The sequence below is a fragment of the Sciurus carolinensis genome, unplaced genomic scaffold, assembly GCF_902686445.1.
Source record: "Sciurus carolinensis unplaced genomic scaffold, mSciCar1.2, whole genome shotgun sequence".
NCBI lineage: Eukaryota > Metazoa > Chordata > Mammalia > Rodentia > Sciuridae > Sciurus > Sciurus carolinensis.
In genome coordinates this window covers 909076-925089 of record NW_025920138.1, presented here as the reverse complement: position 1 = coordinate 925089, position 16014 = coordinate 909076, and the positions used below count along the sequence as shown (strand labels likewise).

The following is a 16014-nucleotide window of genomic DNA, read 5'->3' as shown; positions in this document are numbered from 1 at the left end:
CATGCTTGCTCACTGTGCCAGTCATTCCAGCACTTCACCAGTTGTCTGCAAGTCCATCTCACTGCTGCTTTATCAGCTGCATCATTTTCCCCACACCTCAGGAGGTTGCCACAAACTCCAAAAACTGCCTGCTGGCTCAGTCAGGTCAATATTTTCTTCAGCCCATTAGGGTTCCACCGGTCTGTCAAAATGCCTGCTAATTCACTCTGGGTCAGTCTTGTACTCCACCCAGAAGATTTTCAAACCCCCCACACAGCAGTTTTAGTCTTTCCTGGATGCCAGCAGGTGTTGGGATACCCCCCACACTGCCTGCTTACTCACCCTCAGGCTTTCTTCTCTTAATTCCAGCGGGTGTATGCCACCTCTTGACTCTGTATGCCTCATCAATTTCATCATTCTTCCTCCACTTCTAACAGGTTTCCCCATTCCTCTCACACTTCGAGCTTGCAAGCTGTGGTTCTGTCTTCACTGCATCACAGCAGGTTGCTGCTGGATTTTAATACTGCCTGCTTGCTTAGCTGGGTCCATCTTACCTATACACCAAATGTGTCCACACACCATTCACACTGCCAACTTGCTCCCTGGGGGTCTGTATTCCCTGCCTTCTGCAGGTTTCCTGCTTGCTTGGTGTATATTTCTTTCTGCACCCCAGGAGGAATCCGTGCCCCCCCCCACAGCCTGGCTGCTCACTGCAGCTTAGACTTCCCTTGAGCCAGTCAGTTTCCACATATGCTTCACATTGCCAACTTGCTTAAATGGGTCAGACTTATCTGAACCCCAGAAGAAACTTGCCTGCCCCTGACACTGCATTCTCCTTCAGATAGGTCAGTATACTCTGCATGCAATCAGATTACCACAGGTTCCACACACTGCCTGCTTGCTTACTGTAGGTCACTCTTCCTTGCCCACAAGCTGATTTCCACTAGTCATTAACACTGCCTGCTTGTGCAGCTGGGTCAGTCTTTGCTTCACTGCAGTGTTTTCCTCCAAAATCTAATTTTCCCTGCATGCTCACTGTGGTCTGTCTTTCCTATGCCCAAGAGATATTTGCATTACCATCAGACTGCCTGCTTAACAACTGTGGGAAAGTTTTCCTACCCGTGAACTTGTATCCCCAGCACTTCCTGCTTGTTGAGCTGCATCAGTCTTCCCTTCACCCCAGGATATTGCAATAAACTCCAAAACCTGCCTGCTGGTACAGCTGGGTCAGTCTTCCCTAAAACCCCAGGAGGTTTCTACAGGCCCCTCACACTGCCTACTTCCTCACATTGGCCAGTTTTTTCCTAAACACCAGCAGGTTTCCAGTGGAAACACACACTACTTCTTTGGTCAAATGTTACTCTTCCCTGCACCACTCCAGATGTCCCCACACCTCCACAATGCCTGCTTTTACAGCAGCAGGTGTTCATGTGACCCACAAACTACTATCCATCAGGTGTTCATATGCCCCCAAAACTGCCTGCTTGCTCAATGTGTGTCAGTCTTCTGTGCAAAGCAGTAGAATTTCTGTGAGTCAGTTACACTGCCTGCTTACTCACTGTGGGTCAGTTTTCCCTGAACTCCAGCAGCTCCACACATACCCTAACTCTGCCTGCTTGTTCACTTTGGGTCAGTCTTCAAATCACACCAGCAATTTTCCATAGGTCAGTCACACAGCCCACTTGCTCAGTTGTGTCATTCTCTCTCCCAAAGTCACCCATTTAAACCATGCCCATAAATTTTTCTCCTTGCTCATTGGAGTCTTTCTTCACTGATCTCCAGCAAATGGATGTGCACCCCTAACTCTGCCTGCTTGTTCATTGTTGGTCAGTCTTCCTGCACCACAGCAGGGATCTGCATGCCCTCACTTTGCCGGCTTGCTCACTTTGGTTCAGTCTTCCCTGCACCGCAGCAGGTTGCACTGGGCCCCTAACAATGAATGCTTGTGCACTGTGGTTTAGTCTTTCCTGTACCCAGTAGGTGTCCATGTGCCACCCAATGTTCCAGCTTGCTCACTGTGTTCAGCCTTCCAAGCACTCCAACTCATGTTTGCATGCCCCTCCTTTCCCTTTTTGTTCAGCTGGACCAGTCTTCCCTACATGCAAAGAGGCTGCCCCAGTCTCTTCACACTGCCTGTTTGCTCTCTGTGTGTCTATCTTCTCTGTATCTCAGCTGGCTTCCATTTTTCCTAACATTACTTTCTTGCTTAACTGGGTTAGTCTTTGTTGCACCCCAATAATGTCTGCAAATCCCACACACTAACAACTTACTTGTGTTTGGTGAGTGGCACCCACATCCCAGTGGGTTTCCATAGGCCCTTTACCATTCCTGTTTTCTCAGTTGAGTCAATCTTGCCTGAACCTGAAACTCTGTCCCCTCATATATGCAGCTGAATCACTGGGGTTCAGATTTCCCTGCACTCTACAGGATTCCCCAAGCCACTACAGTGACATCCTGCTCATTGTGGGTCAGTCTTCCCTGCACCCAGCAGGGTTCCTCAGATCCCTCACACTGCCTACTTGCTCACTCCGGGTATGACTTCCTTCCCCTCAACAGGTTTCTGTGCTTGCAGAATGCGCCCTACTAGCTCAGTTGGGTTACTCTTCCTTTTCACACAGCAGGTATCCATACACTGCACATTTTTCATGCTTGCTCATGGTGGTTCAGTCTTCCCTGAATGCCAGCACATTTCCAATGACAACTGACACTGCCTCCTTGCCCATCTGTGTCAGTCTTCCCTGCACCATTCCTGATGTCCACAGCCCCCCACCCCACAAGCCATGCCTAATAAGCTGGGTCAGTATTTCCTGTTACCCAGCAGGTGACTGCATGCTCTACAGACTGCCTGCTTGGTCACTGTGGTCAGCCTTCCCTGCACCCCAACAATTTCTGCACCCCCTGAATACTTCTTTCATATCCCCCTTGGTCACTCTTTCCTACACACAAGCAGGTTGCCCCAGGATTCTCACACTGCCTGCTTTATCAGTGTGCACCACACTTCCTTGCACACCAGCTTATTTCCACTGGCCACTCACACTTCCCACTTGCTCATCTGGGTCAGCAACCTCATTGCTTAGGCTGACCTCTAAATAGCAGTCTTCCTGCTTCAGCTGTGTGAGTTGCTAGGATTATAGGCATGTACCACCATACCCAGACAAAATGCATCATTTTCTACTTTGAGACAATAATTTCATTCCTGGAAGATCCTTTGTAAATACTTTGCATTCAATATATAATATTGAGCAAAGGACCAGGCTTAGATATTGATCAACAGGCAGAATGAAAGATCAGCCCACAACCCAGGACATCTAGCATTCTCTGTACTTCTTGCTAAATGTCAGTAGCAGCTCCCTTTTCCAAAAATTATGACAATAAAAGATCCCCTATAAAATTCTAGCCTACCCTAGGAATAAGCACCATGAGGTGGGGATTTTTTTTTTAATTTAAAGAAAAAATTTATTGAAAATTTGAAAAACAATTCCTAAATGATTGACTATTCCAGAAAACTGTAGCTACACAATGCATTGCATCTATCATGTTAAAATGTGCATAAGACACAAATACAAAAACCATGAAATACTTCAACAATTTGAGCAAAGATGTAATGCCTGAGGAACAATATGGATAACTTGTGAAGGATGGGTGTCGGGGTCTTAAGCCCCCTTGCTCTTCTCGACCAGTGACAAGGGAAGGGGACACTCCCCAACAAGGTCAGACCAGGATAGGTAGAGCCGGCTGACTACCCAGGCGGAGGACAATCAGAAACATCAGGGAGACCAGTCACAGAAGGAACTCATTTATTGAGGAAATCACACAGCTTTTATGTAGGGTGGGGGCTAGGCGGGAACCAATTAGCTTAAAGGTCAGCAAGGCATGAGGGGGGGTTCATGCAGGTGAGAGTCCCATGGGACTATATGGCAAGCACAAGCTGATCACGTTCGTGGAACTGTTGTTAACCAATCCATGATGGCGGTCTGATTTATCGTCACCAACCCTTGAAACCGCCTTTGAGGACCTGATCCTGCTCACCCACCAGGAAGTAAGGAGTCAGCCTGAGTTAGTTAACATGTCATTAGTCCCAACATATCCCCCTTTTTGTTTTATATGAAGGGTGTTTCTGTCTTAGGTTGCCCCTGGGAGGGTCTTACCCATTATAGACCATCACCCTAGCAGTTTGGGGGTCTGCCTTACTTGAAGGTGTACCTGTCTTAGATTGTCCTCCTCTGAGGTTCTTACCCATCATTGACTACCACCTTAGCGCTGTAGACAGGCCCCTCAGGAGTAGCAGGGCTTAAGGGAGAGACCCCAGTATCCTGATACAAGTGATCCATGATCCTATAGGGCTCCCAATCATTATGAAGGGCGGTATAATGCTGTCGGACCACCATGAGCTGCACAGTCTTAGCCTATCTTTTCAGGAAATGGATAAGTTTACCAATTATGCAAGGCCCAAAGGTGAACACAAGGATAATGGTGATTAGTGGTCTCCTAAGCGGGAGGAGGTAGGGGAGCCCCCCGTGTAACCCAGTGCAGAGGAAATTAGAGTGGAGCTCGCTCCTACGATGTTCCAGATCTTCTTGTAGGTTTTTGATCTTATCTTGTACAATGCCAGAGCGTTGTTATAGAAACAGCACTTCTCACCAAGGAACAGGCAAAGCCTTCCTTCCTTCACCATTAGCAGATCCAAACCACGATGATTTTGCAGGCCAACAGCGGCCAAGGAATCAAGTTGAGCCTGTAGATCTAAGATGTTAGAGCTGGAAAGTGCAATTTTAGGAGCTCTTTGTAGCTCTCAAGGAAGTGCACTGTCCAAAGTCATGAGGTCACAGACCCCAATCTCAATCACTGTTGTTCCATTTTTGCTACTGTGCATTACACTCTTTCTTAAATGTCATTTTAAGCAGTTTACATATATTGACTCCTGAGTCTATATCAACAGTAGTTAACACAATGTAACATTATATCTAAAACATGAATTAAAGGTTGAGAGCTTTTAACTTTCCTTTTGTGTGGCAAAGTGGCAAAATGTTTTCATGTTTAACCTTTAAACAAATCAGGTTCTAACTTTTAGAAATACATTTACAGTTAAAATTTTCTCAGTGTAAAAAGTAATAAATTTTACATATACCCTATTGATAACAGGTCCTATAATAGAACATTAATTGATAGAAATAAATCCCCAATAAAATTTACTCTTTATAAGTTTAAAATTAACATTACAGACAAGTTTAGTTTGGAGAACAGCAGCTTGATAAATTTCCTGCTTTAAAACTTGTAAACCTGGAAAATATGAACACATTTAATATACAAAGAGTGACCATTTCACAATTACCTTGACACTTTTATATTACCCGATTTAGTTTTTAAAGAAAAATTTAGACTCTAATGTAGTACAATACTCTAACAGTTGTTAACCATAATTGTATAAACCCCAATTTTTAAGATTAATTGTTCTAAAGAATAAAACTTAATAGACACAAAGTTAAGAGTAAATTAGTGTTTCTAAGAAATCCTTGTCATTTTACCGTATAGATTAAACTTTGGTTTATATCAGAACATTAGTATTTCACCTTAGGAAAAAAACCTTAAATAGCTTTAACTGTGTCACATACATACAACCAACTTAGTTACATGCAAACTTGTTGAAATTTGCCCTTTACTTATATAGACTTTCTTAGCACTTACTTTCACCCTCATGTATTTTATCACACAAGCACTTTCTTACCCAGAAACATTTCCTTTTCACTTTTACTGAATATATTTCCATACCCTGAACCTTTTATTTTCTCTTTCCTGTTGACCCTTTTTGTTCACATTCTGAAGCAACTCTTATGAAATTTCTGAATTTAGATAAATTACTCCATTTTAATAAGTTTAAATATTTTGTTATTTATAGTACTCTAATTGAAACACAGTTGAAACCTTTAGAACCCTTTGTATATAGAATTTTACCTGTTAGGACATAACTCTTAGTAACCTTGTTTTTAGTTTAGTGATGACACAAAACAATTTTGTCTACAAACACATTTGAGTAATCCCAGGCATGTCAACTCTAATTCACATATTCACATATTTTCTTAAAAAAAAACAAAACAAGATTTTAGACAAGTGTCCTGAACAGTATTTGCCATGTCTTTCCTGTTGAAGAAAAGTCCTAGAAAAATTGATGTTAGACATTTTATAAACATCAATATTTTATTAGCTTGACCACCTAGAGACTTGTGAATTATTTTTAAAGACATTTTACTTCTATTAGTTTACCCAATTTAAATTGAACCTTTTGAAATCACGTGAATTAAAAATATTTGGAACCATTTTTAAATTTTAATTTTAGGAGTGCTCAGTTTTGATACAGACAAAAAAATGACATCAGACAGCACAACATGCACATAACACAAAATCAAAGGGCTTGTAACTTTATAGGTGAATCTCCATTGCAATATAACAGATGTTCAAAAACTCTAGTTGAATTAAAAAAATAGAACTGATCAAAAATTCATGAGCTCAAAAAACGTGTAGAATTAAAAAAAAAAAAAACAAGAGTCCTGGAAAAATGATACGGCCATTAATTACTTAAGAAAAGCACCATAAAATTTACTTTTGCTGGAGTTTAGGTAAGACTCTTTTTGCTCTTTTTTGTTTGTTTGTTTCTTTGTTTGGGTTTGAGACCGGTCTCCTACTGAGCCTTCAGGCTTTCTCTATTTACATTTCAATGTAAGCCTTGACTGAGATCAGGATCTGAAAGGAGCTAAAATGTTCCAGCAGAAACTTGATGCCTAGGGCATTTTAACCCCTTTTCCTGGTTAGTAATCAATTCAGGCTTGGACACAGAAAATTGTGACACAATCTCCCACTACTTGTGGGGAATGGGGCTACTATATCATACTCCTTACTAGGACATGCCACTGATGTTTGGGTTGGTTACTCTCTCCCCACCAGCATATGTGGGACCTCGTGGCAGGAGGACTAGTTGGGTTGGGCTGGGGAATGGAAGCAGAAATGACTGAATTAAAGGAGGAGGAGGAGGGATTAAGAAGTGGAGAAGGAGGGTTCAAGTTTGCAGGAAGATCATAGAAGCACAAGAGAAAAGAGACTTGAAAATAAGGAATCCCTTTCCATCTGCCCACTCACTCATGAAAGCTGTGTGTCCATATCTTTGGTAGCCACAATCCACCTTCCCATGGAGTGATCTTTCATCCCTGCACAGGCCAATTTGTGATCGGTAGTCATTCCTTCCCAAACTAACATTTTAACATTTACCAGGGAGGCCATACAGGGAGGGGGGAGGTTAGAGTCAGTGAGTTCTTGCCCAGTGTGGTGGGCGAGACCCGGGGCCCAGGGTTACACCACATGCATCCAAGATGGCAATTGGCAGAGAGCTAAAGGCGTGCTGAATGCACCTTGAGAAAAAGCAGGAAATATTTACCATTGGCAGTATGATAATTAGTTCAGCCGCCTAACCCGTGGACAGATATATCTTACACGTATGCTTGAGCTCATGATTGCTTGACCTTTAATACAATTGGATGGACATATCTGGTTACAATTGCTTATGCATGAGACTGCTTATATATTGAGGGTGTTATCTGAATAAAGCAGAAGCTGCTTCATGAACCTCTGAAGTGTACGTGTCCTTTGTCCCGTTGGTTGGCGACAAGCAGCACGCAGTGGCAAGCAGCAGCCCAGTATCATAAAATGGCCACCAGGGAGATTTCCAGCCATCCGGAGGTAGCAGCTCATTGGGGGAAAACTTTGAGCCCCCTTTGGGAGGTCCTGGAGAGAAACAGGTCTTAAGGGCGGATAATGTAGGGCAGACTCCCAATGGGGAACCCTCCCCTAAACTTATTTTCCTCTTCCTAACAAGTTGTTCTACATGATCCCATGTGGACCAGTCAAAAAGATTAGCGACAGGAAGCCAAGGGGCCACCCAAATAAAGGTGTCCCAGGCTTTTTCTGCCTGTGTATCAGCTCACTCAATGTCCCTACTCTTCAGCATGAGACTAAGAGCTGAGAGCACAGGGTCACCATGTGTGGTGTGTGTTTGTCCCATCTTTTCAGGGATGACCTTACCTCAGAACTCGCTTGGCCCAATCAGCTGGTACTTTTGGTTTTGAAGCTGCCTCTTCGCTTTGGCTGTGGATCAGCCTTGAGGGGCCCAACGTTGGGCCAGATGTCGGGGTCTTAAGCCTTCTTGCTCTTTTGACCAGTGACAAGGGAAGGAGACACTCCCCAACAAGGTCAGACCAGGATAGGTAGGGCTGGCTGACCGTCTGCTCCCAGCCCTCTGGGCAGAGGACAATCAGACATCAGGGAGACCAGTCACAGCAGGAACTCATTTACTGAGGAAATCACACAGTTTTTATGTAGGGTGGGGGTTAGGCAGGAACCAATTAGCTTAAAGGTCAACAAGGCACGAGGGGGGGTTCACGCAGGTAAGAGTCCCATGGGACTATATGGCAAGCACGAGCTGATCACGTTCATGGAACTGTTGTTAACCAATCCCTGAGAGTGGTCCAATTTACCATCACCAACCCTTGAAACCGCCTTTGAGGACCTGATCCTGCTCACCCACCAGGAAGTAAGGAGTCAGCCTGAGTTAGTTAACATGTCATTAGTCCCAACAGATGGGCTCTTTATTTAAAGAAAAAAGGAGCACAAATGGATGAGTGTGTTCAGTTATATACACTGAATTGAACCTTTGGCACTAGAAATCAGAGCATTTTGTCATATAGCATTAAAACATATTATAAAAGTGTGTAGTGTCAAAGGAATAGAACCTCCAGCCTTCAAAAGTAGCTTTGTCAACTAGGCAAACACTCTACAGCCTATCTCTCTGTCCATCATTGAATAACTGGTAGCAACTTTGAAATGAAATTTTTAAAAAAATGAAAGAAAAAGGGAGCAGTGACCCCTTTTATTTTCTCTGTTTAAATTCAAACAGAAAACAAACATCAGTTCTGTTATACACTAACATCTTCAAAGTACATCATTTGTATAAGAGAAGGACTAAGAACAAAACTGTTTTTACAGAGATCTAAACACAAGTGAGCAAAGAGTGCCTCCTCACACTGCTTTCCAATGATATTCAGGAGGGGCCACTTCATAATCACTGGCACTAAACAAAGTTGCAAAGTTTTTTGCCAGGTATTTGAGGAAATCATGAAGATAATTCAGTAATAAAGCAAGGTTCTTCTCATCCAGAGAAAAATAGGCCAACATTGCTCCAATTTGCACAAATAATCTCAGTAGATGTGGTGCTCCATACCCATGGGACATGGGTACATCAGGATGATCTGCAAGTATTTCAGCATACTGGGGTCTCTCAAATTTGTAAAGAAGTTGAGTGCCCAACATTATGTTGAAGTACTCTTTTATTCCTGCCACAACTTCTATCTGTGTTTCCTCCAGATTTCTTGTAATTTGCATAATCCTCTAGAATAGAATCCACATTCATCTTGGCAGGAAGACAAAACAGCTGTTTTTGTCTGGTAATTAAGTCCCTGTCATCAACAAGCCATGGTTTTAGTTCTTCAGAAATCTTTACTTTAACTTCAACTCTATTCATAAATGTTTCTTCATTTTCAACAGTAGGATCTACCTGGGCCCTTTTCTTCCGAGGAGGCTGAGGTGTCTCACTGGTACTGCCACCATCTCCATTTCCAGGTGTATCCTGTTTGATCTTTTTTGTTTTCACTTCAACATTTTTCTGTTGCAGTCCAGATGTCTTCTTACCTGGAGCAGCTCCTCTCATCTTCCCCTCTGTATACTGCTCCTGATTGTTTTTTTGGAGTTCTTGCTGTTTCTGCAGATTGGTGTCCACACACTTGAGTACTCTGCTCTCTGGAACTCATTCACTTTTTATTCCAACCACTGTAGTGTATAAAGTATTTCACTTGTTTGTTCTTTATGATAACTTTAGCACACTTTGCTTCATAAAGGAAAGGCCCATGAAAGCACAATACTTGCTCACTACTCTGAGGTTAACATTAGCACTGGTCTGTGCATAGTCACCAGGAAGGGGGCATTGCATCTGCCCTGAAGTGGCACCTGAAAATGGAGCCCGGGGCCATGATGGTGTAACCCTGAGGTGGGGCTTTATGAGACATAGGGAGGAGTTTGGATTTTATTCCAAGTTCCATGGAAAATCACAGAAAGATTTTCTTTGGGAAATAACATAAACTATTTTGCATTTTTAAGTTTGCCATGTACAAATTTTTTTTCCATGTACAAATTGATTGTAGTAGGACTGAGAGTGCTGGCAGGGACATTGCAAGCAGCTGTATGAATCCCTAGACAGCAAAGAGACTTCCAAAGAGCTAGAACAATAAAGTCACTCATTCTACCTCACACACACACATGCACAGTTATCAATTGGATCATCTAATCCAAATGTTTATTGCTAGTTATGCACAACTTTGCATTTTGTACAGTGGTTATTATTCCATTGACAATATTATAGATATATAATATCTATATATTATCATATGTATAGATAGGTATATAAAGTGTGTGCATATATATATAATATATATTATAATATAATATATTATATATATAATAATTATAGATATATATTATATATATATTATACTATATATATAGATATATATTATACTGTATAGGTATATATATCAATATTATAGATATATATTATATATATTATCATAGGTATATATTATAGGTATCATATATAATACATGATGAAACACTGGTTCACAAAGTGTTACATCAATATCTTGTGAAACATGAAGGAACATCAGTTGAGTCTGAGAACATCTGTTTGGAGTAGTGCTGAAGTGGGAAAAATGTATAAATATTCTGTGGTACACCAGAAAATTATTCCTGAAAACATCAGAAATATTTTAATGTAAGTGATCAGTCTAAATTAGAAGAACTTTTTTGTGGAGTTATGGAAAAAATACTTAAAAAAACAGCAAACAAAAATACAAACAAAATCAAATTCTATTAAAAACTACAGTTTTAGTGTATGAGAAAAATTTTGGAACTAATTATACTCATTTATCAAAGCATGGAGATGTACTTCTTTATGAGTTTAGAATTATTTCCCATTGCAGAATACAGATATAATAATCTTACAATGCAAATGTAGTAATTAATGTTTGGATTAAGGGCAGACTACATAAGGGAGTTCTTGGGCTCATGTTCTTAATAAAAATGACAGATCATTTCATTAATATATTTTTATTGGCCACCTACAGCATAGGCACTTAGATTTTTGTTTAGAAATTATTTTCTTGTTTTCTAAGGTAGTTTGATAGACTTCATTTTTTAAATTAAAAAAACAGGCTTATTGAAGGATATTTTTATGCTCTACATCTTCTAATATTTTTAAATTTGAAGGAGTTTACAGCAAATTTTCAAATATAAATATATTTGTAAGGACTCAAAGTTTCAGGAAAACTTTCCAGAATTTGCCAGGAAGGAAGTATAGTAGGAAGGATTTGAACACAGATCCCTTAGACTCAAAGCTGTTTCTCTTTCCCTAAATTGAATGTCTCAAGTGAAGAAGCTGACATCAAGAATAAGTGTGGAATCCTTCCCCCATTCTAAAGCTAGATCCATGTTACAACTCATCCGTATTAGTGTCTTGCTAATGCAAACATACAATGTTTTACTGTCATATGAGGATAGGCTTCAAAGAAATATCTTAGTGGTGTTAATTTATTGCCTTATGCTTAAGTAGAATCAAACACATTACAAATATTAAATTGGCTTATCTTGTCTCCTTCCTCTGAAAAGAACCTCTGCTAATTTAAGTTTCTAAATATATTTAGGCAAGTGAGGGAGTGGGGTAGAAAAATTGCTAGGGAAATGAGTTAATGGATTTTATTTGATATCAGTGAGTTATTTAAACATAGTGACTATGGACGGTGGAATTTTCTGTGTATTTAGGCAGAGACCTAAGTCAAAGTGGCTGCCACTTTTCTCAGTTGCACAGCATGCACTTCCAGAAGTAGCATAGACTTCTATATCCTGACCAGCTTAGATAAAAGGACACCTCACAAATAAATCCTTGCCTACAAAGGAATAAACAGGAATGTGGAAAGGGGAATGACACAGAAAGGGAAGGATGTAGGATGGTGAAGGATATCCTGGCTGCAAATTCCCAGTGGGTTGACAGGATTACCTGCATGTCCTTCAGCAGATGATATGGAAAGTGGGTGACAGAGCTGAAGAGCGGCTTGAATCCTAGAAGTTGTGGGTGTGAGACCAGGTGTGGCATTCAAGGTAGAACAACCCAGGACCAAAACAGGAATGAAGAAATGACTTTAGGGTTTTCTTTGTCTTTCTTTTTGTGTGTGTGAAGCCAGGGGTGGAACTCGGGGACGGGAACATGCCAGGAAACTGCCACAACACTGAGGTCCACCCTGAACCAAGAAATGATTTTAATACTGGAAGTGACAAAGGTAAGAGATGTCCAAACAAGGTGCTGGTCTATAAGTTATGGGTGCTGTAGGATGTAGTGTAAATGAAAATCAGTATTTATTAGCACCCTGAAAGTATACTTACTTAACAAAGCACTGTCTGTTCCCTCCCTCCCTTCACAATAACACTTTTCACTACTGTTGCAATTTAGAAAGTTCTATTGGAGGTGTTGAGGGTTCTGTATTCCAAATCCTCTAACATGTCCCACAGATACTGAGAACCCAGCACCGCTATGTACTGAGTGCTTCCTAGGCCTCTAGGTCATTGTCACCACTGCAGCCAAATATTGAGTGCACACCATGTGGCTCAGGACCAGGTATTCAATGTACCTCACACCAGTCCAGGCACACAATGACCTATGAGAGGGTGACTCTTATTTTTCCATTTTACAGATGAAACTGAAACACAGACATTAATTCATTTACCTGAGATGGTGCAGCTAGAAAGGGGTAGTACTGGCATTAAAAAGCTAGTGTGTATAATTGAAGTGCCTTCTGTGAATCATCACATCTGCAACATAACTATAAATTTGTGGGTTGGGGTGGAAGCCAGGTGTAGGCACATATTCTTCAGTCTCTATCTGACCCAAGACCAAGGCAAAGATGAAATGTCCTCATCATGGCTAGCTCTAGAATGACAAGAAGATCCAATGTAACTTCTTTTTTTTTTTCTTTTTGATTCCCTTTTTTTTCATTTTTAAACCTTAGTCTATGGCAATAAAGAGAGTGATGGCACTTTATCTTTTGGGTCAAGGTTTTTTTTTCCTTTTTGTACTGGGCATTGAACTCAGTGGTACTCCACTGCTGAGACACATCCCCAACCCTTTTTTGTATTTTATTTAGAGACAGGGCCTCACTGAGTTGCTTAGCTCCTCACCTCTGCTAAGGCTGGCTTTGAACTTGAGATCCTCCTGCCTCAGCTTCCTGAGCCACTTGGAATCACAGGCATGCACCACCACAACCAGCAAGGTTTTCTCTTTTTCTTTTCCTTTCTTTCCCCCTCTATTTTTGTCTCTCCATTTCTTTCGTTAATTCATTATTTCTTTCTCTCTTTCTTTCTTTCTTTCTTTCTTTCTTTCTTTCTTTCTTTCTGCTTTTTACTGATTTTCAGCTTTTCACAAAGTACTCCTTAAAAACATCACTCCCAAACTTTTAAATGTAACAGGTCCCTGTTTTTTAATTATCATACAACACTTAGGCAGAAGGGATTATGGCCCTTTGTATTCTGTTGCTGACACTGAGCTTTCAGATCTCCAAAGATATTCTTCAGTTCCAGGGCTTGGAAACTGTGGGCCACAGGTTGCCTTTTGGCAACTGCAGCCTTCAAAGCAACTCAAGCTTTGCAAAACTGTACCTGATACATATTTATCAGACTCAGTAAAAATAATCTTTATAGAATAATGCCTACAGTTTATACAATCCCAGTTGTCCCAGAAGTAAAAGAGGTGGAAATGCAACAAAGTAGCTCATTATCCTTGTGGTAGGCAGCCCCTGTTCTGTGCTGGGTCACAGGGTGTGTTCATATGACCCCAATGTGGTACATTTGCAAGGCACATGGCAAACTACTTGTTTACTAAGTTCTGCTAGTACAAGAAAATGCAGACAATAAATAAAACAATATTTTAGGAAATATCAATGGTTCTAAGGGACTCTACTGGTATTATACCACCCAAGAAACACCAAATATTCCAAGTCCATGGTACCTGGAACTGGCTATGCTTTTCAGAGATTTATGGTTCTTTCAACAGCTGCTAGAAACCCGGTGAGCTTTGGAGGATCAGGGGTCTGTCCTTGCACCCCAGAGCTACTGAGCCAAAGAATTCTTGTCTGCTCTCATAATCTGTCTCTCCTGCTATTTTCCTGAAAGCTCTTACTCTCTCCCATTCATCCTTCTTGCTCAGTTTACTGGTCATTGAATTTAGTGGTACTCCACTGCTGAGCCAAATCACAGGATCTCATGTGAGTGCTTTACCACTGAGCTACATCCTTCACCCCAGCCTGAACAGCATGGAATACTTTTTATTTCTTTTTATAATCATAGATGGACACAATACCTTTAATTAATTATTTATTTTTGTGTGATGCTTTGGATTGAACCCTGTGCCTTACACATGCCAGGCAAGTGCTCCACCACTGAGTCCCAGCCCCAGCTCCACCCTGTAAATTCATCAGGGTGCTTCATCCAACTCATTTGCTTTCCCTGCACCTGCTTCCTTTCTCTTGATTTTTTCATTTAACAGTATTACAGCCTCACTTAATTGAAATAGAAATTCTTCATAAGTTCTTCCAAATCCTGGGGTATAGCAAATTTTTAGAAGACACAGATGATAGATCAATGAAGGAATTTCCCATTGCCCTCTGTCCAAATCCAGGGTGAATTTTTATATATTAAATGTGTTCATATCTTCCAGGTATACAAATATTTAAAAAGTTTAAATGAACATTTTTTCAAGCTGGTGTTCTCCAAACTAAAATTGTAATGGTAAATTTAAACTTATTGGAATAAGAAATATTATTGAAATTTATTTATATCATTTAGTGTTCTGTAACTGGACCTGAACCTTATGTAACCTTCTGAACTGGGATAAAAATGTAAATGTATTTCCAAAAGATAATGAGAACCTGATATGTTTAAAGGTTAATATCATGAAACAGGAAAACATTTTGCCACTTAACTACACAAAAGGAAAGTTAAAAGCTCTCTCAGTTTTCTTTGATTTATACTTTAGGTGTAATATCATATATTTTAAAAAAAGATAAAGATCAGCTTCAGAACTAGACTGCTTTACCTAAGAATTATGAAGAGCCCTGCCTTACCTGAGTTAAGATTCTGCTTCCTACCTTACTACATGTTACAATGTCTCCAAAATAAGTCAGACTTCACCTCATAAGTTATACTTAAAACATTGATTTTTTGTTATAAAATTACTGTGATATCAAACAGAGGATATAATATATAGCTCAGCCAAAACTTAAGATAGCTATTACACAACTAAATATGTTTTTACTGTTGTTAATTCCATTTTGTATTTTCCTTGTAAACTCTGTAACTGTAGACTGATTAATGTTTTATAGAGGTGCTGCATAAAGAACAATCTAAATTAATTTGAGATAATAAGCCATCCCCTAAAGATAGATAATATAAACCACAGTTTAATAAACATTGGTAAATAACTATAAAGTCATAGACATTAAAGTTAAAATGCAGTTCTCTTACTGTATGATTGGTGAAACTGACAGGCTGGATGTTTAAGATCAAAAATTAAAGACTAAGATTAGAATAAAGAAGTCAAGAGAATCAATATTTGGCTCTTGCCCTCAGAGTCATCCTAAACATGGGGAACAAAAAAATTCTCTAAGGAGCTTTCCAACTGTGGGCCACACAACCTTCTGCCCTGGGAGACTGATGAGACCACTAGAGGATGAGAAGCCAATCAGTGCACCTGCTTCAGAGGAGGGTCCTTGGAAAAGGGGGACATACCTAATATTTCCAAAGGAAGCCACCTCATCAAGGAAACCCTACCAGGTGAATGGCACTAAAGGAGCTAAGAAGCTGCTCTCAAGTTCCCCAAGAGTGACCCCTGTGGGA

At 40.5% G+C, this 16014-nt stretch overlaps 1 pseudogene; it reads right to left on the bottom strand.

Annotated features, from left to right (window-relative positions):
- Window positions 1–9042: 9042 nt before the first annotated feature.
- On the bottom strand, window positions 9043–9830 carry LOC124974229 (mortality factor 4-like protein 1; annotated as a pseudogene).
- Between the last annotated feature and the right edge of the window lie 6184 nt (window positions 9831–16014).